The sequence below is a fragment of the Lolium rigidum genome, chromosome 7 (genome assembly GCF_022539505.1).
Source record: "Lolium rigidum isolate FL_2022 chromosome 7, APGP_CSIRO_Lrig_0.1, whole genome shotgun sequence".
NCBI classification, from domain to species: Eukaryota; Viridiplantae; Streptophyta; class Magnoliopsida; order Poales; family Poaceae; genus Lolium; species Lolium rigidum.
In genome coordinates, this window is record NC_061514.1 from 64,505,829 (window position 1) to 64,530,213 (window position 24,385).

Below are 24,385 nucleotides of genomic sequence, written 5' to 3' on the forward strand. Positions count from 1 at the left end.
ACCTTCCTTGAGTTTGGATCCGTCAAAGTGCATCTTCCGAGTATTCTATTTTGTGTTCCGGCGGCTTGTATTGTATCTCCGCCCAATCGACCAAGAAATCAGCTAAAGCTTGCGACTTTATGGCATCTCTTCTTTCATACACCAGTACATACGATGATAGCTGAATTGCCCATTTTGCAATCCGGCCGCTGGCGTCCTTGTTGCCCATGATATCGGAAATGGGTGCCTCACTTACCACCTTCATGGGGTGCTCCTCAAAGTAATGCTTGAGTTTCGTGGCGGCCATGAACACGCCATAAGTCATCTTTTGGAAGTGTGGGTAGTTTTGCTTTGAGGAGGAGAGCACCTCGCTCAGGTAGTATACCGGCCTCTGGACGGTTTTTCCTTCCTCTTCTCTTTCCACCACTACCACAACACTAACCACCCGGTTTGTTGCCGCTATATAAAGCAACATAGGTTCTCTTTCCAAGGGCGAGGCCAAGATCGGGGCCGTTACGAGCATGTTCTTCAATTCTTTAAACGCTGCGTCTGCCTGTGTGGTCCAGACGAAAGTATCCGATTTTTTCATCAGAGCATAGAGTGGCAAGGCCTTTTCTCCTAGCCTGCTTATGAACCGGCTTAGCGATGCCAAGCTTCCGGTAAACTTTTGCACATCTTTTAGTTCCCGTGGAATAGTCATTCTTTCTATTGCCCGGATTTTTACCGGATTGACCTCAATGCCCCGGCTTGACACAAGGAAACCAAGCAGCTTGCCGGCAGGGACACCGAAGGTGCATTTTGCCGGATTGAGTTTCATCCGGAACCGTCTTAGGTTATCAAATGTTTGCCGGATGTCATCGATTAAGGTATCTTTTACTTTAGTTTTTATCACAATATCATCCACATAAACTTGCACATTTTTTCCGATTTGATCAAACAAGCATTTTTGCATACAGCGCTGGTACGTTGCACCAGCGTTGCGCAAACCAAAAGGCATTGTAACATAGCAATAAGCCCCGTGCGGGGTAATGAACGCAGTTTTTATTTGATCTTCTTTTTTCAGAGGGATTTGGTGGAAGCCGGAATACGCATCCAGGAATGACAACAACTCACACCCAGCAGTAGGATCAATCACTTGATCGATTCGGGGCAAAGGGAAAGGATCTCTTGGGCAAGCTTTGTTGAGGTTGGTGTAGTCGATGCACATGCGCCACACCTTTGGAGCTTGTGCCTCCAGGTTCTCATCTTTTTTCTTCTCGACCATCACCGGATTAGCCAGCCACTCTGTGTGCGTGACCTCCACGATGAAACCGGCAACCAACAGCTTTGTTACTTCTTCTCCAATGATTTTCCTCCTATCTTCTGCGAACCGGCGCAAAGGTTGTCGCACCGGTTTAGCATCTTTCCGGACGTTTAGAGAGTGCTCAGCCAGCTCCCTCGGAACTCCTACCAAGTCATCAGTAGACCAGGCAAAGATGTTCCGATTCTCACGGAGGAAGCTGACGAGCGCGCTTTCCTATGCTTGACTGAGGCCGGCACCGATACGAACGGTGCGCTCTGGGTAAGCCGGATCCAGCACAATGTCCTTTGTCTCGTTGGTCGGCTTGAATGCCGGTGAAGCCAAGTTTCCACTCATTGCCGCTAAACTCAACTTTGAGGACTGAGCCAGCGCAACAGCAGTTTGCATTCTTTTCTTTTCTTCCGCTATCACCAGTGATTCCGCCAGGTTTGATCCGGCGGAAGCAGTTTCCATTGAGACTTTATAGTTTCCCACCACAGTCAAGGATCCACGAGGTGCCGGCATCTTCATCTTGAGGTAAGCCGTATGGGTTGAGGCCATAAAAGCTGCCAATGCCGGTCTCCCCAGCAATGCATGGTAAGGACTATCTAAGTCCACCACCTCAAACTCAATGTTCTCAACACGACAATTGTCACGTCCTCCAAACGACACATCCACCCGAACTTTCCTATCGGGGCACAGGACAAACCGGGAACGATCCCATGGAAAGTTGTGTGAGTTGGCTGCAGCATATTCTCCGTTATGCCCAGCGTACGCATGGTGTGCTTGTACATGATGTTTATGCTGCTACCATTGTCTATCAGCACCTTGCTGAACTTTACCCGAGTTTCCGGCCCCTTCATGATTGGGTCCACAACAAGAGCGTATCCGCCCTGGTTCGGCATGATTTTGGGGTGATCCCTGAACGACCAGCTGATCTCCTGATCTGACCACAGCATGTACTTGGGCACTGCCGGCATCACCGCGTTTACTTCCATGGAACGGCGATGCACGCTCTGCCTGTCGGTTGGCTCAGTGACAAAGACAACCATGCACAGGTGTGGGTCTTCGTAAACATTCCGGCCAAAAGGTGCCGGTGGGGGTGGTTGGTCACGATTCTCCTCCACCTGGTTAACTTGTTGGCATTGTTGCCTGTTTGGCTGAGGTTGTACCGGTAAAGCATTTGCCCCAGTGAGCGGTGGTGGTGGTGGTAGTTGTTGTTGGCGTATCATATCTTGCGGCGGCGGCAACATTGTGGCGCACCCTTGTCCTTGCGCATCTTTCGTTGCACCCTTTTGCATCAAGTATTTGGTCCAAGAACAATCCTTCGTCAGATGGTTTGACGGGTGGTCCGGGTTCGGCGTGTGCCACCGGCAAGGTTGGTCCATGGCGGCTTCCATGGTGTATTTGACAGGCTCTTGCCCATTCTTTTTCTGGCCCCAGGGTTTCTTCTCGACCCACTGCTTCTTAGGACCCGCCCATGGCTGCGATCCGGTTTTCTGTCTCTGACTGCCGCTGGCGTCATAATTTTCTTGCACGGCAGCAACTTGTTGTGGTGCGTATCTTCGATCCGGAAAATCTTCCCTTCTTTTGTTGTTCCGGTTATCCCGGTATAGCTGTTGAGGCAGATTTGAGTGCTCCGGTTCAGCTTGCACTGCCGGTTGCATTGGGTCTCCCAATGCATAGCTATCTGCCACACGTATCATTTCCGCCAAGGTTGTTGGCATGCTTCTTTGCAGCCTTTGCCACAAAGGTGATCCTCTCCGGCATCCTTGGCTGAACCAAGCAATGGCTTGTGCCTCAATCACTCCCTCACATGTGTTCCTCATTGAGTTCCACCGGGTGAGATAATCCCGGTCTGTTTCTCCCGGGCGCTGTTGGCACAGCGCGAGTTGCTGGGGCCGGTTTGGCCTCTTGTAAGTGCTACTGAAGTTGTTCACAAAGGATTCCTCAAAATCCAACCATCCATTAATGCTTCCTGCTGGCAAATTGTTAAGCCAAATCCTGGCAGGACCTATGAGGTAGGACGGTATGATTCTCACCGCCCAACGCCGGTTTACTCCACCACCAGCCACATAAACAGCTGTGACATAATCTGCCAGCCAGTCTTCCGGTTTGGTCGTACCATCGTACGTTCTTGTGTCCCGGGGCAACTGGAAATTGCGCACCGGTGGTTCTTCTCTCATGATTCGTGGACCAAAACACCTTGGGCCAGGAGGTCCCTCGCATTCAACTATTGCGGAAAGATGTACTATGTCCAACCTGTGCCTCGCATCCCGGTCTGGCAAACATCTTTCCCCCAGGCGTTCCCCCAAAGGGTTCCGGTGGACTCTTGTTCGTTCCACCTCGGAATCTGATTCGTCATATTCTTCCGGTTCCGCAGCTCTTTCCTGCCGGTACCCTGGTGGTGGCATTTCTTCATCCACGTATGCCACTCTTGCGGCTCGATAATTTTGCCCGGTTTCGTATCTACCGGCATGATTGTTTCCGGCATAGCCTCCCTTGGCGTAGCCCCGATCTGCCCCTTGGCTTTTTCTACCGGCATCATGTTACCCGGCTTTTTGCTTTCCGGCAAGAACTGGCTCATACACAGTCATCTGCCATGCATTCTTTTCTCTTTCCCTTCTTTTGTCCGGATGGGGGGACGATGCCTGCCCCTGGGACTTGCTTCCGGCATTCTTTGTTGAACGCGCGGATTTTGAGGCCATCGCCTCGTTCGAGCCTTAGCTAGATGCTCAGCATTTTGCTGCTCAATGGTTTTCAGCAGCTCTTTCACACGCTCTTGCTGCTTTGCCAACTCGTCTCCGGAAAGTGATTCACATAGTTCTACCGCAGCTTTAGCGGCTTTTATGGTTTTATCCGGGCTACTGTACTTAGGCTTTTCTACAATGCTTACAGACACTGTTATCACCAGAATTTGACCAAGCCAGAGGTGGGCCGCGATCAAGATGGACTTGAAGATGTGTACATCAAGGAATAGGTGAATCGGCCTTTATGCGCAGAGTTTGGGCTAGTTAGCCCGTGTATCTTAATATAGCAGGCTACGTAGAAGTTAGATTTTATCTTGTGCACGTTTTGGTGCACACCCACATTAGAAAGTCCCCTGGACTATAAATATGTATCTAGGGTTTATGGAATAAACAACAACCAACGTTCACCACAAACCAATCTCGGCGCATCGCCAACCCCTTCGTCTCGAGGGTTTCTCCGATAAGCACCATGCTGCCTAGATCGCATCTTGCGATCTAGGCAAGCACGAGCCTCGCCTACGTTGTTCATGCGTTGCTCATGCGTCGAAGCCTTTTTGATGGCGAGCAACGTAGTTATCATAGATGTGTTAGGGTTAGCATTGTTCTTAGTATCATATGCTGTCGTAGTGCAACCCTTGCGCATCTAGCCGTCCTTGTACCTCATCATGGGTGCAGGGGCGGCACCCCGCTTGATCGTTATTTAGTAGATCTGATCCGTTACGGTTGCTCCTTGATTCATCAAGGATTAGTTTAACATCCGCAATAGTTAGGCCTTACAAAGGGTTGGAGGATCCAGCGGCGTGTAGGGTGTAGTTTGCTGGCCCTAGACAGGATGTTCCGAGGATCAACCTCGTGTTGGTTTTTAGGCCTTGTCTAGGATTGGCTTACGATCACCGTGCGCGAGCGCGAGGCCCAATCGTGAGTAGGATGATCCGATTATGCGGTGAAAACCCTAAATCGTCGTGGATCTCATATGCTTTATCTTGATCAAGCAGGACCACCATATATTCGGCCACCTTGGACGAATCATGGGTGGATCGGCTCCATGAGCCGATTCACGGGATAACCCGAGAGCCGATCGAGGCTCGTATTTAACGTGTACGTGTGTGCCCTGCAGGAAACTAAGCGAGGCATCATCCACACCTTCCCGACCAGGTATAGGTCAGGTGGCACGCCCTGCAAATTGCATCGGCGCGCGACCAGGGAGGCTTTGCGGGCCGTCGCTCCGAGGGACTGGGGCCAGCCGCAGCCCTAGTTGTTCCCGGCTCTACGGTGTTGACCAGTCACTGCCCGCCGGTGGGTTTCTGACGTCAACACATTCTGGCACGCCCAGTGGGACAATCTTCAACATCCACCACATCGCCATCTACGTCTGAGATGGCGGAAAGTACTCCGGTCAAGTACGAGGACCTGGCTGACAAGCTCAAGAAGAGGCATAACAAGGTCAAGGCGGTCCTCGGAACCGAACTCGTCGGCTCCTGTGGGAAGACCCGTTCGCGCGGCATCAAGCTCGACGGAGACACACGTCCGTTGCCTCGATGTCAACACGGTCGACCTCAGCCACTCCATAAGAGAACCGTGGTTCTCTTTCGATGCCAATATGGCAGGGTTCGTGATTCGCCATGACGCGGACAAAGCAGAGCAGCCACTCTCGTGGCAAAGAGAAAAAGGAGGCCGTTCCACGTGACCGGCCCCAAGGCGACGATAAACGATACCTGGCCGAGGAGGAGGTGAGAGACATACGGCATCCACGCCTTTTATCTGAGCATCTCCTCAGCAAATATGAACAGCCATACGACCGACGTCGCCGCTATGATAACGACGCTGAAGGATATCGTCGGTCTGATGCAAGCAGGAGGTATCGTCAGAAAAGCGACCACGACGACGGGTCCGAACGTCGCGCCAGAGGGAGGTCTGAGGAACCGGACAACGTGGATAGGCACTGGGACTGCCCCTTCTTCAGACACTGTTGGGATTCCGGAATGAGCCGATTACCAACAATCGGCAATTGCCCAGAATGTAAACAAAAGGAGAAGGGTACAGCTAAGGTGTCCGTGTTCGAGCGTCTAGGGCCTCTCCCGCCTCGGAGCAAGCATGCTGAGCCCGTTCAGATGGAAGATCGCGAGGAACTAGAGGACGATGATGAAGAGGATAAGTATCATCGGCCAAAATGGTGTCCCGATGGGCTCAGCCACTCCCAAAAACGAAGGGTTCAGCGACTACGTGCGTTGGAAGAAGCCGAAAGGTTATATCTGCACGCGTTGAGGAAGGCACGGCCCGACCTGGCCGCCAAAATCCAGCGAACCCTGGATGAAGAAGGTCGGCCACAAAGAAAAGAGTGGTGCCCTAAGCAAAGGAAAGCCGATGATGAAACATCGGCTGGCACAAACATGGTCTTCATCCTTCCAGCGGAATTTAGCGCTCCAAGGTTATATGAAGCACCTGTGGCGCAATTGGACTGCGGCCCACGGCCGGTCATCTTCGAGAAGCCACGAGAAAGGAGTTACAGACATCTGAAGGCCCTGTACTTGCGAGGTTTCATCAATGGGCAGCTTGTCAATAAGATGTTGGTGGACACCGGAGCGGCAGTCAACATTATGCCATACTCCATGCTACATCGGTTGGGACGCTCCAGCTCGGATTTAATCAAAACCAATGTAACATTGAGCGATTTCAACGGCCAAGCATCTGACGCACAAGGTGTTCTAAACGTGGATCTGACCGTAGGAAGGAAGACTATCCCTACGACGTTCTTTATTGTCGACAGCAAAAGCACCTATGCTGTAATATTAGGAAGAGATTGGATCCACGCCAATCGTTGCATTCCATCCACGATGCATCAATGCCTAATACAATGGGATGGAGATGAAGTGGAAGTCGTCCACGCAGATGATTCAGCTGAGATTTCGACAGACCGGTATGGACATTTGGGAGACATCAGTGCCAAGAGCCACTCTCGAGCATCAATCTGGACGACTGTGAACGCATCGATGTAACAAAGAACGGGGTGAGGCTGGTTTTATCCACCGGACTGACCGTATAGCAAGAACGACATCGATGGTCAGAAATGGCGAGGCTGATCCCTGTGATCGGCCCCAAAAATTTGTGGAGGAACATTACAAAACCTTCACCGAGCAAGCAACGTGGAGGCCGATTCCAGCAATCGGCCAAGATTATCCTCACCATCCGTTTTGCCTGGGCTCAACGTTTGACCCAACAGGGACTACCTGAAGAGCCGATACCATCAATTCTCTTGACAGAATCGGCTCGGGAGGCACTTAGATGGACGATACACGAGGATATGAAGTAAGAGTATCAAGCATGCATGGGGGCCGATACGTAAAATCAGCCGTAAAAAAAAAATTTTGAGCACAGCCGATGTACAGACATCGACTTAAGGATACGAAAAGCCGATGTCGCCACCATCGACTCTAGAACAATTATACGAGACCCACGAAGCTCAGATTTTCGCCAAGATGGTGTTCAGTTTAGCTTCATAGGTTCCTTGGAGCACGTCCTTGCTGATGTCCTCGCCTTGACTAAGGCTCGGGGGGCAGCGAATCTAGTTTCAGGGGCCGATTGGGGTTGCTGCAAGAAAGGGGAAGAGCCTGGTTGCTCAAATTAGCCGATGAACAATCATCGGCTGTGGGGTTACAAAATACCACGGTCGAGAGAAAATAGTAATCCAATTCGTTGCTATCGGTCTTGGTGTGACAAACGGGAGGATGGGGATTGGATTAATGAAAAGAGAGATTGAAAGAACAATTCTCGTTAATTCGAAGAAGCGGCTTTACAAGAAGAGCCGATAGCTCCCAAAAGAAGGATCTGGTGCCTAGTGCACTGCAACTACTAGTCCTACCCCACTAGTCGTCGCCGTCTTCATCATCGCCGTCGTCGAGATCGTCGGCGCTCGCTCCCGGAAGCTCCTCGCCATCGCTGCCCCGACTGTCGGCCGGAGCTTCCTCCTCCTCCTCGTCATCGTCATCATCCTCGCTATCCGCCCAGCTGCGGAAGCGCTTCGTTGGAGGATATCCCGCGGAGGAGGAGGAATCATCTTCCTCCTCCTTGTCCTCTTCTTCCTCGTCGTCATCGTCGTCCTCGCTGTCCGCCCACATGCGGGAGCGCTTCTTCGGCGGGAGCTTGGTGGAGGCGGAGGCCTCAGTCCTTTCCGCTCCTTTGTCTTTCTTCTCCTTGTCAGAGGAGATGGGATTCGCCCCGGAGCGGGAATCGTCTTCTTCCTTGTTCTTCGGCGACGATTGGAGGGAGAAGCCTGAAGCGGAGGAGGAAGAGGAAGACATTGCTACAGAAGGAGAGGGTTTTTTGGTGTCGACCGCTAGAACAGAGGAAGGGGATGAAGAGGACTGGTCAATTGGCATGGTTAAATAATGAGGAGCCTAGTGGGAATTCAATGCCATTGCAGTTTCCGAGGAAGTAATGCTCAAGCTGTCAAATTCCACAGAGAAGTGGGGAAGACAAAGTGTCATGATGACGGATGCTGTGACAGTTCTGCCCTGCCACGACATGACCCGACGAGAGAAAAGCACAATGATTTTGGAAATGTTATTTCCAAAACCAGGGGGGCATGTGTTATCACCAGAATTTGACCAAGCCAGAGGTGGGCCGCGATCAAGATGGACTTGAAGATGTGTACATCAAGGAATAGGTGAATCGGCCTTTATGCGCAGAGTTTGGGCTAGTTAGCCCGTGTATCTTAATATAGCAGGCTACGTAGAAGTTAGATTTTATCTTGTGCACGTTTTGGTGCACGCCCACATTAGAAAGTCCCCTGGACTATAAATATGTATCTAGGGTTTATGGAATAAACAACAACCAACGTTCACCACAAACCAATCTCGGCGCATCGCCAACCCCTTCGTCTCGAGGGTTTCTCCGATAAGCACCATGCTGCCTAGATCGCATCTTGCGATCTAGGCAGCACGAGCCTGCCTACGTTGTTCATGCGTTGCTCGTGCTGAAGCTTTTTTGATGGCGAGCAACGTAGTTATCATAGATGTGTTAGGGTTAGCATTGTTCTTAGTATCATATGCTGTCGTAGTGCAACCCTTGCGCATCTAGCCGTCCTTGTACCTCATCATGGGTGCGGGGCGGCACCCCGCTTGATCGTTATTTAGTAGATCTGATCCGTTACGGTTGCTCCTTGATTCATCAAGGATTAGTTTAACATCCGCAATAGTTAGGCCTTACAAAGGGTTGGAGGATCCAGCGGCGTGTAGGGTGTAGTTTGCTAGCCCTAGACAGGATGTTCCGAGGATCAACCTCGTGTTGGTTTTTAGGCCTTGTCTAGGATTGGCTTACGATCACCGTGCGCGAGCGCGAGGCCCAATCGTGAGTAGGATGATCCGATTATGCGGTGAAAACCCTAAATCGTCGTGGATCTCATATGCTTTATCTTGATCAAGCAGGACCACCATATATTCGGCCACCTTGGACGAATCATGGGTGGATCGGCTCCATGAGCCGATTCACAAGATAACCTGAGAGCCGATCGAGGCTCGTATTTAACGTGTACGTGTGTGCCTCGCAGGAAACTAAGCGAGGCATCATCCACACCTTCCCGACCGGGTATAGGTCGGGTGGCACGTCCTGCAATTTGCATCGGCGCGCGACCAGGAGGCTTTGCGGGCCGTCGCTCTGAGGGACTGGGGCCAGCCGCAGCCCTAGTTGTTCCCGGCTCTACGGTGTTGACCAGTCACTGCCCGCCGGTGGGTTTCTGACGTCAACAGACACAGATGCACTTTTGCCGGTAAGAACTTCTTTGCGCAAATCCTGATCTAGATTGCGAGCTTTAAGCCGATTTTCCGGTATCCTAGCAGCATGAGCACTAACTGAAGCAAAGCCATGGGCAGCATTATACTCACGTAGGGTGAGGTTCAGCTCGCGCTGCGCCCGGATGATGTCGGCGCCACCGGTAAGTAGGGCCTTGCGCGTGGCCTCCAGCTCCTCCTGAGCCTTTGCCGGGTCGATGTTCTGCGCGATGGACGTGGCCAGCGTGTGCATCGCCGCTTGAAGAGGTGTTGCCGGTGGTGCTGACGATGCTCCCGCGCGCTGCGTCACGTCACGCTCCAGCGGCGGTTTTGCCGGGCGGGTTGATGTCGCGCGTTCATTTCCTTCCTCCACAGCTCCCTTGCCGGTGTTGACCGCACCAGCCATCATGACCTCCACGATGCCGGCGGCGCGGCCAGCGCACAGCCATCTTGGCGGATCCGGCGCCACCAGCACCAGCGAGAGGCGCTGGCGCACGGGAACGGTGCCGAAATAGACGCGGATGCTGCCGAACTCGATAGTGCGGCCGTTCTGCGGGAACTTGCCGCCGTTGGCGAAGCAGCCTGCGTTGTCGTTGATGAAGTCCATGTTGTAGATGCGTTGCACGAGCGCGGACACCGTGCGCTTGCCGTTGATGTCGAGGATGCCCGCCCGAATATGAACTCCAGCAAGCGCCACTTCATGCCCCACGGTGGGCGCCAACTGTCGTCGTGGGGAACAAACAGATGCCATAGGATGGCTTATCTTGGGGCCGAATGGACGCAAGAGGATTCGGGGGAGGGTTTGTGACTAGACGGGATGAACTTCCGGATGGTTTCCTCAAGAACTTGGCCAAGGCCAGAGGTTGAAGAAGAAAGACACAAGGAAGAACTCGCTCTAGATCACCATTTTCATTGATCTCCACACTTTACAAGTTTTAGCTTACAGGGTTCTCTCTCTAATGTCACGCGCGCATGAAAGAGGCTGCCCCCTCTCCTTATATAGGGGAGAGGGTGGCTTACAGGACAAGAAACCCTAATGGGATCTTCGACTAGACAAACTACTTTACAAAGATACTTTATAAAGCTACTTTAATCATAGATGACGCCGGGGTCTTCTTTAAACAGGGAGGCTGACGTCCTCCGGCTTCTTTGGCCGTCATCCTCTTCTTTGTCTTCAGGCCTTCGTTTAAAGCTACTTTTCTTAGCTCATCCTTGTCCTTTAGCTCTTGACGGAATCTTTGACCAGCCAGCCGACATGTTGTTCCTTCCGGTGCTCCGGTATCTGTCCTTCCCGGTTCCGGCATACCCCTCTTGGGGATACCGGCTTAGCTTACTTAGCCAAATTCCTATCTTGGAGCTCCGGTATAAATATTAAACCGGTATCTTGATGGATAAGACCATCCGGTTTGGCATGCCTTTGGCATACCGGGGGTCATCCCCCCAACAGATGAGGCAGCAGACGAAGCACTTCAGGGATTGAAGAACATACTCTCCTCACCACCTATACTGGCAGCTCCTATTGAGTCAGAGCCTATGCTCCTCTACATGGCAGCTACCAACAAAGTTATCAGTCTTGTAATCATGGTGGTGCGAAAGGAAGAAGGATATGATCACGGAGTCCAAAGGCCCGTCTATTACATTAGCGAAGTCTTGACGGAATCCAAGCAGAGGTACCCTCACTTTCAGAAGCTAGCCTACGGAGTATTCCTGGGCAGCCGGAAGCTGAGACATTACTTCCAGGAGCACCCCATAACTGTGGTGAGCAAGGCTCCCCTGGCAACAATCATCAACAACTCCGACGCAACAGGGCGCGTAGCAAAATGGGGCATTGAATTATCTGCCTTTGACATCAACTACGAAGCCAGAACGGCAATCAAGTCTCAAATTCTAGCAGATTTCATCGCGGATTGGACTGAAGCGCCAAAGGGCACACCTGTGCTGAAACCTGAAGCTTGGGTCATGCACTTCGACGGATCCAAGCAACATCAAGGATCGGGGGCTGGAGTCACCCTGAAGTCACCTACTGGAGAAGAACTGCAGTACGTTCTGCAGATTCACTTCGAAGCTACCAACCACATGGCGGAATACGAGGCTCTACTACACGGTCTGTGCATCGCTAAGGAAATTGGGATCAAGCACATCATATGCTGCGGAGATTCCGACCTGGTGGCACAACAAGTAGCCGGAACCTGGAACGCCAGAAACTCCGTCATGGCGGCTTACAGAGACGAAGTTGACGAGATCGCCAAATGCTTCCTCGGATACGAAGTCAAATACGTCAGGAGAAACGATAACACAGCAGCAGACATGCTGTCCAAGCTCGGATCCGGCAGGAAGCCAATTCCGCCTGGAATTTTCCTTGAGCATCTACGAGTACCCTCAGTGAAGGGCGCAAACCCGGAAAATCCCGATGTGGCAGTTTCTCCGGCTAAGGAAGTGATGGCAGTCATTCCGGCCCGGACTCAGCCGTTTCTGGATTACCTCATCGATCAAAAGTTGCCAGAGGACGAGGTCCACGCACGACAGATCATCAGGCGAGCAAGATCCTACACAATTGTTGATGGACAGCTCTACAAACGAAGTGCAAACGGGGTATTTCTCAAATGCGTCTCCAGTCAAGATGGCATTGAAATCCTCAGAGAGATCCATGCAGGGTATTGCGGGCATCACGCCGCCCCCAGGTCCCTCGTTGCAAAAGCTTTTCGGTTAGGATTTTACTGGCTAACAGCTAAAGAAGACGCTGAGAAGCTGGTGAAAACCTGTCGAGGTTGTCAGTACTACGCTACTCAGCCAAATGCTCCAGCCCAAGAGCTGAGGACCATACCTATCACCTGGCCGTTCGCGGTCTGGGGGCTTGATATGGTTGGTAAGTTGAAGAAATCATCTCCTGGTGGTCATGAATACCTCTTGGTCGCTATTGACAAGTTCAGTAAGTGAATAGAGGCAAAGCCAGTGAGAAAAGCCGACGGTGCTACGGCACTAAAATTTGTCTGCAGCCTCGTAACGAGATTCGGCATCCCGCACTGCATAATCACAGATAATGGCACAAACTTTGCACAAGGAGAACTCAAGGATTATTGCGATGAAGTTGGGATCCGGCTTGACCTTGCATCTGTGGCTCATCCACAATCCAATGGTCAAGTCGAGCGAGCCAATGGTCTTATACTAGCCGGAATCAAACCTCGCCTTGAAGAACCGCTGCGACGTGCAGCTGGAGCTTGGGCTGATGAACTAGACACTGTTCTGTGGAGTTTGCGAACAACCCCTAACAGGTCAACTGGATTCACTCCGTTCTTCCTGGTATACGGATCCGAAGCTGTGCTCCCCATTGACATCATCCATGATTCGCTGCGAGTTTCCGCCTACGATGAAGAAACTGCTAACAAGGCTCGGCAGCTATCTGTGGACCTGATCGAAAAAGCTCGGAATTTAGCTGACCAACGCTCCACCATCTATCAGCAGAAGCTCCGACGCTATCATAGCCGTCGAGTTCGGAACCGCTCGTTTATGGTCGGAGACTTAGTCCTCCGCCTTCGCCAGGTGAAAGATCACAAATTGCATTCTCCATGGGAAGGACCTTTTGTCATCAGCAAAGTACTACACAACGGATCTTATTACCTTGTTGATTTCAGGGAACTAAAAGATAGACCTGCCAACTGGCACCGGAAACGAAAACGAGAGGATCTGGGTGACATATATGATGAAACAGATCGTCCCTGGAACATAGCACAACTACGTCCTTTCCACACTTAGCGCTTTATGCATTACATACCTTGTAACAGTTATACATGATCAATGAAATAAAGCTTCTGGTTCACTCCTTGAGTCTTTTACCTCCTTTACTTGTTCATTTTAGATCGTGTATGTTTTCCGACTAAAACCGCAGAGCTGGATATTTCCGCCTAGGCGTGTATGCAAGTTGTGATTTTCAAAATCGTCCTTTAGGACGTAAGCTTAAGTTTTCTGGCGGAAATTTTTCTCGTTGCAAACCCACGGATTCCTGGTAGCGACTTCCCGCACTTGCGCTGGGGGCTTGTTTCCGCGGTTATTGACGGATCGCCATTGGGCTTCGTCGCCGCTGGCGAGCGTTTCCGGCACAGGTTTTCCGGCTCGCGGAAAGTCAAGTGGGCAAGCCGGAAACTATAAAACCAACACTTGCTTTCAAAAACAACACATGCAAAATAATATTAAAACGGATAGCAGGATAAGTATCTTCCGCCCATGCATGATTGTTTCGTCCCTAGCTACTTAAGAATTTAAGTTATATTACAAACCCACTCCGGGGCCAAAATGATGCATCAGTTTTAACTGTCTCGCAGGCCCTACTCGGAGGATTGATCTGCATCAGAGGCAATGTAGGCGGAGCCATCGCCAGAGCCATTGCCAGAGTCGTCGCCGGAGCCTTCTTCGTCGTGATCTGCGCTCGACCCGGAGCCTTCTTCAGCGAAATCGTCTCCGGGAAGGTCCTCCTCGTCTTCATCCTCCGCGTCAGAGAACCCCGCGGGAAGATCATGCTTGTTGTACCAAAACGAGTGGTTAACTCGTCCGACAAAGAGCCGATCATACCCTTGGGTCTCCGCGAGAAGGGCTCTCATATTGGCGCTTTTGGGGGTTCCGCGTGAGACGTCAGCGAAGTTCAGGGTTGGGAAGTGTGCCTTGCACGTTGCCAACACGAGGGACACAACTCCGCGAGCAGAAGACTCCTGCCAATCCTTCATAAGTTCCGGCACCTGCTTCATGAGTTTGGTCATGGTGTCGATCACCGCAGTTCCGGCTCTCTTCAGGGATAGCGATTTGGCGACTCCGCGACATGCCTCGAAGAGGTTGTCAATAGAGCTCTGCACTTCTTCATACGCTTCAGTTCTCTTGAGGGCGGTCTCCTTCGTCCACTCAAAACCAAGACTCGCTGCGAAAAGTATAATTAGTCTTTTCCACGATTGAAAGCTCAAGAATGAAGAGGTCGGAGTTGCAAAGAAGGGAAACAGAGGTCCTTACGAAAGATCATTTTATCGATGGCTTCCGCCTCCTCTTCGTACTTCTTGTTCTTTGCAGCCAAGTTCTGGATCCGCTGGTGACTTTTCTTCAGTTTCTCAGCGAGATCCGTCAGCTCTAGGGCATGTTTCTCCAAGAGTTCTTTTTTCTTCTTGGACTCCTCCTCGGAGGATTCCTTCAGGAATTTCTTGAGAGATTCATTTTCCGCCTGAAGAACTTCGATCTTGGCGGAAAGGGAGTCGATGGAGGGGCGCTTGGCAATGTCATCTGGAACTCGGAATTTCAACAAAAAAGTTAATACGGTTACATCACCAAACCTGGGGGCTTAGTCGGAATCAATACCTTCAAAACTCTTGATGCGGGTCTCCAGCAGCGCGATGGCCTTCTGATTATCCGTGTCCCTAGATTGAAGCAGCTCAATTTCTTGTCTCTGCTCCAGTACATGGGTGCGCAGATCCTCGTGCAGTTTCCGCGTGTGCTGTGAAGAGCGGATACAGGATTAGACGGAAAATTCAAACTTATGGGGGCTAGATGGAAGCAAAAAATCTTTAGCATGTGAAAACTTTGATTTTCCGCTACAATCTTCAGTTCAAGACATTGGCTCATATATGTTACTCGGAAAAATGCATTAACCAATGCCTGGGGGCTGGTGTTACCTGACGAACATTCTTGTGTTTGGCAAAAAACGCCTTGATTCCGCCCTCAAGCTCAATCAGCTCCTTCTCCTCCGTGTTTGCAGGTCCCCACACTTGCTCCATCATTTTGGAGACCTCCGCGTGGCGTTGAGAGAGGGAGATCTTTTCTAGAGTGGGGAAGAAGTGAGGATGAGTTTGAGGTGTGCCAGTGGCGCCGCTCAAGAGGAGTTTTCTCTCGGCTTTGTCAGCCGGAATGTCAGTTGAGGTGGCCGTGGGCTGCTCAGGAGGAGGTGCAGACGAGGAGGCGCCTTTGCCGGAATCACCCTTATCGATTGGATCCTCCGGAAGGTCATCAACGTTGATGACGTCTTTTGGATCTGAATTGGCAGCGGATGAGGCCTTGGGCGGAACCTCCACTTCTGGAGTAACTGGAATAGAAGCCAGAGACGGCTTGACCTTCTTCTTGGCGATCCGGGGGGCTTGGCTTCCGGAGCTTTTGCTGCAATAAAAGAGTAAGAAGCATGGAACAAGTTAGTATTTGTTAATTCACAGCAGCAGCAAGACCTTGTTACGGAAACCAAATGCTTACCTAGTTGGGATAAAAAATTGCTGGATGTTGGGTTGAGCACGGTTGCTGGTATCGATAAGTTTGAGGCGTTTCTTCTCCGCCTCCGCCTTATGGGTAGCCGCGATGCTAGGCGCCTCGCAGGGCACGTTTGGCTCGCGAGGGCTGGAGGGGCGGCCTTCTTCCTCTTGGTGAGACGCGGAGCTTCGGGGACTTCCGCCTCCGATGCGGCTTCGGGATCGTTGTTCCCCGAGTGAGGGACCCGGAGGAGAGTTCCGAGTTCGCCTTCCTCGAGGGCTTCGAGCTTCGTTACCAAGCCAAGACTTAGACAAAATTTAAGATATGAAGGAATTAACAGGCACGTCAAGATAGCGTACCGCGGTCCCGGAGCCGTTGGAATGGATGTCGATGTTACACACGTGAACATGAAGTTCACGCGGAATCTTGATGAGGAGCCGGATCCTCTTATCGATGGCGTCGGTGGAGAGTTTGTCTTTTGTGGCGCGCATTGGATCGTCGCGCCCCGTGTAGTGGAACATCAAGCGATCTCGATGCTGGAGTGGCTGGATCCGCTTGGTGAACCAGGACATAGTGAGATCCTTCCCCGACAGACCCTCCTCCGTGAGCTTGCAGATCCGCCTGACAGCGCGGGTCAGCTGAGGCGACTCGGAGAGGTGAGGGCATTGTGTCCATGCCGGAGTTTTGCTGGCGGGGCTGTTCTTGAATTCAGGTAATTTCCTGTCGCTCGCTGGGTCGGAGACGTCCTTCAGATAGAAGAAGCTTCCGGACCAGTACCGCGCAGATTCGTGGCGGTCGGTGTGGGGGTAGACGCGGCCGGGCCGGAGCATGAAGGTGATGGATCCGCAAGTTGCCAACTCGGAGGTTTGGCGGATTTTCTCCTTCTTGACGGTGAAATAATATTGGAAGAGAGGGAGTTCGGGAGTTACCCGGAGGTGGCCTTCGCAGAGGGTGACATGGTTGCTGATCGCCAGGACGCTGTTTGGCGATATGTTGTGGGGTTGGAGCCCGTACGCTTTTAGGATCTCCGAGAAGAAATCCGATGGCGGAAAAGAGAAACCTCGCTCCACCAGCGCCTTGGTTATTACCATTTCACCATCTTCAGGGGCTGGAGCCAAGGAACCCGGAACTGTTCGCCAGCTTCCGGGAAGCAGGAAACCTTCCGCTTCCAAGTTCTTCAGTTCCTGTCAGTTGTGGTGCAGGGCCACCATTTCCCTTTGGACTCTGAGTCTCGCTTGCGAGCCTTAGAATTTTTGGCGGCGACCTCTTCCGCCTTTTGTTCTGCCTGTTCCTCCCCGGAGGCTTTCTCCGGGTTAGCAGAGGTTCCTTCAGTGTCCTTGCCGGAGTCCTTGGTAGGATCCGTGTGGACCGGAGCAAAGAGTGGAGGGGCGGAGGAGAGGGGCGTTGCCATGATCGGCTCGGAGGTTGGAGGTGGAGTTGCAGAAGACATCTGAACAAAAAAAAAAAGTAGTGACGGAAAACATAGCTTAGTCGGATCCACGTCGTCTTCCTCAAGGATCATCCCTCCCAACTACGACGAAAGACTGAAGCTCGAGGACTTACTGTAATGGATTCCGCGGTGGTGGAAGTCGCCGGCGACGAGGTTTTCGTGCGGTGGCTCGCTGATGTTAAGAACACGAAGAACACTGTGCGGCGAAGTAGGCGCTCCGGCGAAACTCCGGCAGGATTCCGGCAGACTCCGGTACGGAGGAGAGAAAGCTCGGAGGCGGCGTTGCGCGAAGAGGTGAATGGGGGGTGAATGAGGAGATTAGGGTCGACGGTGGATATTTATAGGCCGAGGGAGGAGATTCGTGCTCCGCATCCTATGGTCGGAACGCAAGCGTCGCGCCGTTGGATGCTTGACACGTGTCGCAAACCCTAAACGGTGAAAATGGCTAAGGATAATTTACTGCTCGAATCACGCGTAAATGGCGCCAGAATTGGCGGAACCGTTTGAATCTTTTAAGGTTCCGGGTAGCAGCGAAAAGATAATCAAACCCTTGTCTGTTGCAGGGGAGTAACCCGGAGACATGATGTGAGCTGTCGATGGATGAAGTCCCGCAGGATGGGGATATTTTCCGACTAAAAGTTGGGGAAAAAGGAAAATAAGAAGTTGCAGTTCTTCAAGTTTCTCCGTGTTACCAACATTGCCGGAGATCGTAAGCAACTAGCAAGGCGGAAACTGGAGGTGAAACTCGGAGAACTCTGGGGGCTACTGTTGTGGGTATACTTCATGGGTGTACCATCGACAGTGCCTAGATCTGGCAAGCCCGGGTGGCCCATAGACGGTGATGGTGGCATGTGGCCCATCGGGCGGCCCAGTTGTTGTTGATCGTGAGGATGAAGTCCAGCCCAGGATCGGTATGCCGGATCCGTACCGACCTTTGGAGGAACTCGGATCCGTGGAGGCCCATGAGGAACCCGGATCCAGTACGACGTATAAGGAAGGCGGATCCTTGACGTGCACGGCAAGATATTGTACCGTAGTTTAGGCAATCTGTAATCCGGCAAGGACTCTCCATGTAAACCCTAGATCCGTGCGTCTATATAAGCCGGATCCCGGGAGCCCTAAGGGGCACAACCACAACCATTGTAACAACACGCAAGCGCCCAGATAATTCCAGACAAGCAGCAGTAGGCCCTGTCATCGTGCAGGTGTTCCGAAGCTGGGTAACTCGCGTACCACCGTCCCGTGTGCACTCCGCCCTATGGCCCCTACTTCTTCCCCCCTTCGTGAGGATCCCTCCTCCGGGGTACCGTCGATTAGGCAACGACAAACATAATTACTAAGTTCTATTGTTAGAATTATATCTGAGTACTTTGATCCCAGCTCACAATGCTTTTACAATAACTTGATCAAGATTGTGTTGGCTGCATGTCACCTCAAAAATTATTTTTGTTATCACTTACCTACTCGAGGACGAGCAGGAGTTAAGCTTGGGGATGCTGATACGTTGCAAATGTATCTATAATTTTTGATGCTCCATGCTTGTTTTACACCAATTCCTATATGTTTTTCTCACACTTTATTGCACTTTTATACATTGTCCGGCACTAACCTATTGTCAAGATGCCACAGTGTCGGTCCCTATTTTTTGCTGTTTTTGTATTTCAGAAAAGTTGTACAGGAAATATTCTCGGAATTGGACGAAACAAAAGCCGAAGATCTTATTTTTCCGTAACGAGGACGTAGTCCGGAGGAGAGACGAAGGGGGGCCACAGGGTGGCCAGACCATGCCTAGGCGTGGCCTGGCCCTGTGTCGCGCCTAGGGGTGGTCCGAGACCACCAGTCCTCCACCGACCTCGCCCTTCCTCTGATATAAAGCTCCCGATGCAAAAACTCTAAATGAATGGGCCTCCATCCACGAAAAGTTCCGTAGCTCCACCGCCATTGCAGACAAGATCCGGGGGACATGAGTCTCTGTTCCGGCACCCTCCTGGGACGGGGAATTGCCCCCGGAGCCATCTCCATCGACTCCACCGCCATCTCCATCGCCGTTGCTGCCTCCCATGATGAGGAGGGGTAGTTCTCCCCGGGGCTGAAGGCTCTACCGGTAGCTATGTGGTTTATCTCTCTCTCCCATGGTGTGATCTTTATGTGATCATGGGTTTGTAATCTCTGGAGACTCCTTGTCCCACGTGTGTAAACTGACAGTGTGTGCACCGTGTGGATCTGTTAGGCTATATTTCACAGAATACTTGTTCACTGAATTATGATTTGAGTTGGATGTCTCTATGAAATTGTGGTGTGTTAGTACCTCCTATGAATGCTCAAAGTGATAGTGTGGGGTGTTCATTAGTACTTGGAAATACATCTTTAAGGTTTTCTTTTGCAGCCCTACGCAATGAATTAGTGTTTGTTATCCAACCGGAGAGTAGTTTAGAGTAGCATATATGGTGAAGTTCTTATATTTATATTCCTTTATGATAACATTGTTGAGAGTGACCACTAGTGAAAGTACCCTAGGCCTTATTTTCAAACATCGAATCACCGTTTATTTAGTGTTTTACTACATGTTTACTTGCTGCCATATTTATTTCAGATTGTTATTACCACTCATATTCATCCATATCACTTGCATTTTACTATCTATTCGCCGAACTAGTGCACCTATACATCGGACAAGTGTATTGGGTGTGTTGGGGACACAAGAGACTTCTTGTATCTTAATTACAGGTTTGCTTGACAGGGATACCTTTAACCTCTACCTCCCTGAGTTCGATAGACCTTCGGTGATCCACTTAAGGAAAACTTGCTTCTATTCTACAAACCTCTGCACATGGAGGCTCAACACTTTCTACAAGAATAGAAGCGTGCGTAGACATCAGGTGATCAGGTTGGTTAGGATTTCTTTTTGCTTGACTTTTTCTCCGTCCTCGCCTGCTATGTGCATGAGCGTCTCAGCTGCTATATTCTCCTGGAAGTTCAGGCTCTGGCGAAGCGGCTGATCCGTACGACGGGTACGGACCCGTGGCGGAGCATCCGGTAGCCCTGGTTCCGGGATTCCTGCTTGAGGTGGAGTCTTCTCAGAGTCTTCCTCCTCGTTTTCATCATCTATGCCAGCTAGGGTCGCAAAGACCAGCTTTGGCGGAGACGATTCACCCTCAGCTTCCTCCTCATCCAACTTTTTTTTACCATGGGACGTATTCTTCTGACACCATAGGGGAAACATCGTCTGAGAGTAGGCCGAGGTCGCCGAGCAAGGAGTCCTCATTGTTTCCGGCGCCCTCTGGCTGCTCAGATCCAATGTTGTCTCCGGCATCCTCTAGCTGCATGGGTCCAGCTCCGGCTGCGCATTCGGTTAAAACGGTTATTTCGGTTCAGTTTATACAGTTTTTCGGTAAATATGATTTCAATACTTCGGTAAATACGGTTACGTATAAAAATACGGTTCGGTTTCGGTAATAACCTAATAAATTCGGTTCGGTTTCGGTAATAACCAAAATAACCAAAGTTGACGCAAATTATCTAATAACATCTAAGTTTTATAGACATATATTTTGGTTTTGTATTTTTTTTATGACCGAACTGAATGTATTGCAAGAGAAAGAAACAAAAAAACAATGAAATTACGGACAAGCATAAAAAATAGCTACATCATTGGAGTCGAACTCAAGACCTGTGCACTAATCTGAGGCAACCACACATGAAAACCACCAAGCTGGACACATTTCGTATACTGAATGCACCATATTGTCCATATAGAACAATTGTGTGATGAAGTTGGACTGGGCCTGGAATGAATATTTCTTTGTTGGGCTAGGCTATTCGGTTTCTTTCGGTTAAACTGCGGTTATTCGGTTATTAACTGAAATAACCAAACTATATTAGGTTAGCAATTCTGCTAACTGTAACCTTAACCACAAACTGAAAAAACCGGAGATTCGGTTTAGGTTAGGTTTTCTTCGGTTCGGTTTTCGGTTTCGGTTCGGTTATGTGCAGCCGGAGGTCCAGCACCCTCCTAGGGAGAGGCGGATCCTGGTGTATGTGCGAGGAAGTGCACGAAGTGACACCTTTGCTTCTCTAACACCTGAGAAACCCAAGTGGATCTGCGTTGGTCTTCCACCGATTTTTCCCGCCCAAGGGCGGATAGGGTGGGTTTTGAAATTTCCAGATCTAAGGCGGAATCTTCCTTAGGAAATTCCAGCGACTCAGATCGGATCTTTGCAGCTGCATCCAGCTCGGCGGCGGTTGTAGATGCAGTACTGATACGTCTCCAACGTATCTATAATTTCTTATGTTCCATGCTAGTTTTATGACAATACCAACATGTTTTAGTCATACTTTATAATGTTTTTATGCATTTTCCGAGACTAACCTATTAATAAGATGCCGCAGTGCCAGTTCCTGTTTTCTGCTGTTTTTGATTTCAGAAAAGTTAGTTTACAAATATTCTCGGAATTGGACGAAACAAACGCCCACGGTCTTATTTTCCACGGAGCCTTCTAGAACACCGAAAAGGAGACGGAGAAGGGCCACGAGGCGTCCACCCCATAGGGCGGCGCGGCCCCACCTCTGGCCGCGCCGCCATATGGTGTGGGCCCCTCGGGCACCCCCTTACGCTGCCCCTTTGCCTATTTATTCCCTCCGTCGTGAAAACCCTAGTACCGAGAGCCACGATACGGAAAAAGTTCCAGAGACGCCGCCGCCGTCAACCCCATCTCGGGGGGTTCAGAAGATCGCCTCCGGCACCCTGCCGGAGAGGGGAATCATCACCGGAGGGCTCTACATCACCATGCCCGCCTCCGGACTGATGCGTGAGTAGTTCATCCTTGGACTACGGGTCCATAGCAGTAGCTAGATGGTTGTCTTCTCCTCTTGTGCTATCATGTTTAGATCTTGTGAGCTGCGTATCATGATCAGGATCATCTATTTGTAATGCTACATGTTGTGTTTGTTGGGATCCGATGAATATTGAATACTATGTCAAGTTGATTATTGATCTATCATATATGTGTTATTTATGTTCTTGCATGCTCTCCGTTGCTAGTAGAGGCTCGGCCAAGTTGATACTTGTGACTCCAAGAGGGAGTATTTATGCTAGATAGTGGGTTCATGTCTCCATTGAATGCTGGGAGTGACAGCAACCCCTAAGGTTGTGGATGTGCTGTTGCCACTAGGAATAAAACATCAATGCTTTGTCTAAGGATATTTGTGTTGATTACATTACGCGCAGTACTTAATGCAATTGTCTGTTGTTTGCAACTTAATACTGGAGGGGGTGCGGATGCTAACCTGAAGGTGGACTTTTTAGGCATAGATGCATGCTGGATGGCGGACTATGTTCTTTGTCGTAATGCCCTAAGTAAATCTCATAGTAGTTGATGACCCACAAGTATAGGGGGTGTATCGTAGTATCTTCGATAAGTAAGAATGTCGATCCCAACGAGGAGCAGAAGGTGTTGACAGCAGTTTCGATGAATGATTCACTGTAAATGCTCACAAACAAGTATTCAAGGGGTTTTGATGTAATAGATGAATAAAGTACGAGTAAGTAAAATGCGAGAGAAATAATTGCAGCGAGTGGCCCAATCCTTTTTAGCACAAAGGACAAGCCGGTTTGTTTACTTATAATGACCAAACGTTCTTGAGGACACACGGGGATTTTAGTCTAGTGCTTTCGCTTCATGTGGCTAAATAATCTTCATTGTTTTGATAAGTGTTGTGTGGGTGAACCTATGCTAATGCACCGCCCTTCCTAGGACTAATACATACTTGTGATTATACCCCTTGCAAGCATCCGCAACTACAAGAAAGTAATTAAGATAAATCTAACCACAGCCTTAAACTCTGAGATCCTGCGATCCCTCTTGCATCGATATACTAACGGGGGCTCAGGTTTTCGTCCCTCCGGCAACCCCGCAATTAGCAACCGAATACAAGATGCGCTCCCCTAGGCCCATAAATGGTGAAGTATCGTGTAGTCGACGTTCACACGACACCACTAGAAGAATGACACCACAACTTAAATATCATAACATTGAATATTACTCAACCATAGTTCACTACTAACATTTAGACTTCACCCATGTCCTCAAGAACTAAACGAACTACTCACGAGACATCATATGAAATACAATCAGAGGTGATATGATGATGAATAACAATCTGAACATAAACCTTGGCTCAATGGTTTCACTCAATAGCATCACTAACAAGTAGAGATTAACACCGGGAGAGTTTCCCCTATCAAACAATCAAGATCCAACCCAAATTGTTACAGCGGTGACGAGGTGCAGCGGTGGTGATGGCGGTGTAGACGGTGGAGATGATGATGATGATGATGGAGATGATGTCCAGCTCGATGACGATGGCGATGGCGTCGATTTCCCCCTCCGGCAGGGAATTTCCCCGGCGGATTCCTGCCCGCCGGAGAGATCTTTTCTCTCTGGTGTTCTCCGCCCCGCAGAGGCGGCTGTAACTCTCCGTGAGGTACCCTCTGTGGCTTAGGTTTTCGGGACGAAGGAGTACGCGAAGAAAAGGAGGCGAAAGAGGCTGTGGGGCCCCCAGACCACAAGGTGGCGCGGCCAGGCCATGGGCCGCGCCGCCCTATGGTCTGGGCCCACCTTGGGTCCCCTCTTCTCCCCCTTCTGGCTCCCTCCGTCATCTGGAAAAATAGGAATTTACGTGTAATTTCCTTCCACAGTTGATCTTCCGAAATATTGCGTTCTGACGATGCTTTTTCCAGCAGAATCCTGGCCCCGGTGCTTGATCCTCCAATAATGATGAAACATGCAAAATAGATGAAACTAGCTGGTTGGCCCGCGCCATTGCGCGGCTAGATTTAATATATTATATCATATAGATATATTACATATTTTCTTATATTTTTATGTATTGTTATCCCATGTCAACTATTTTTTAGATGAACATATAAAGTTGATCTATAGCTCAAAATATA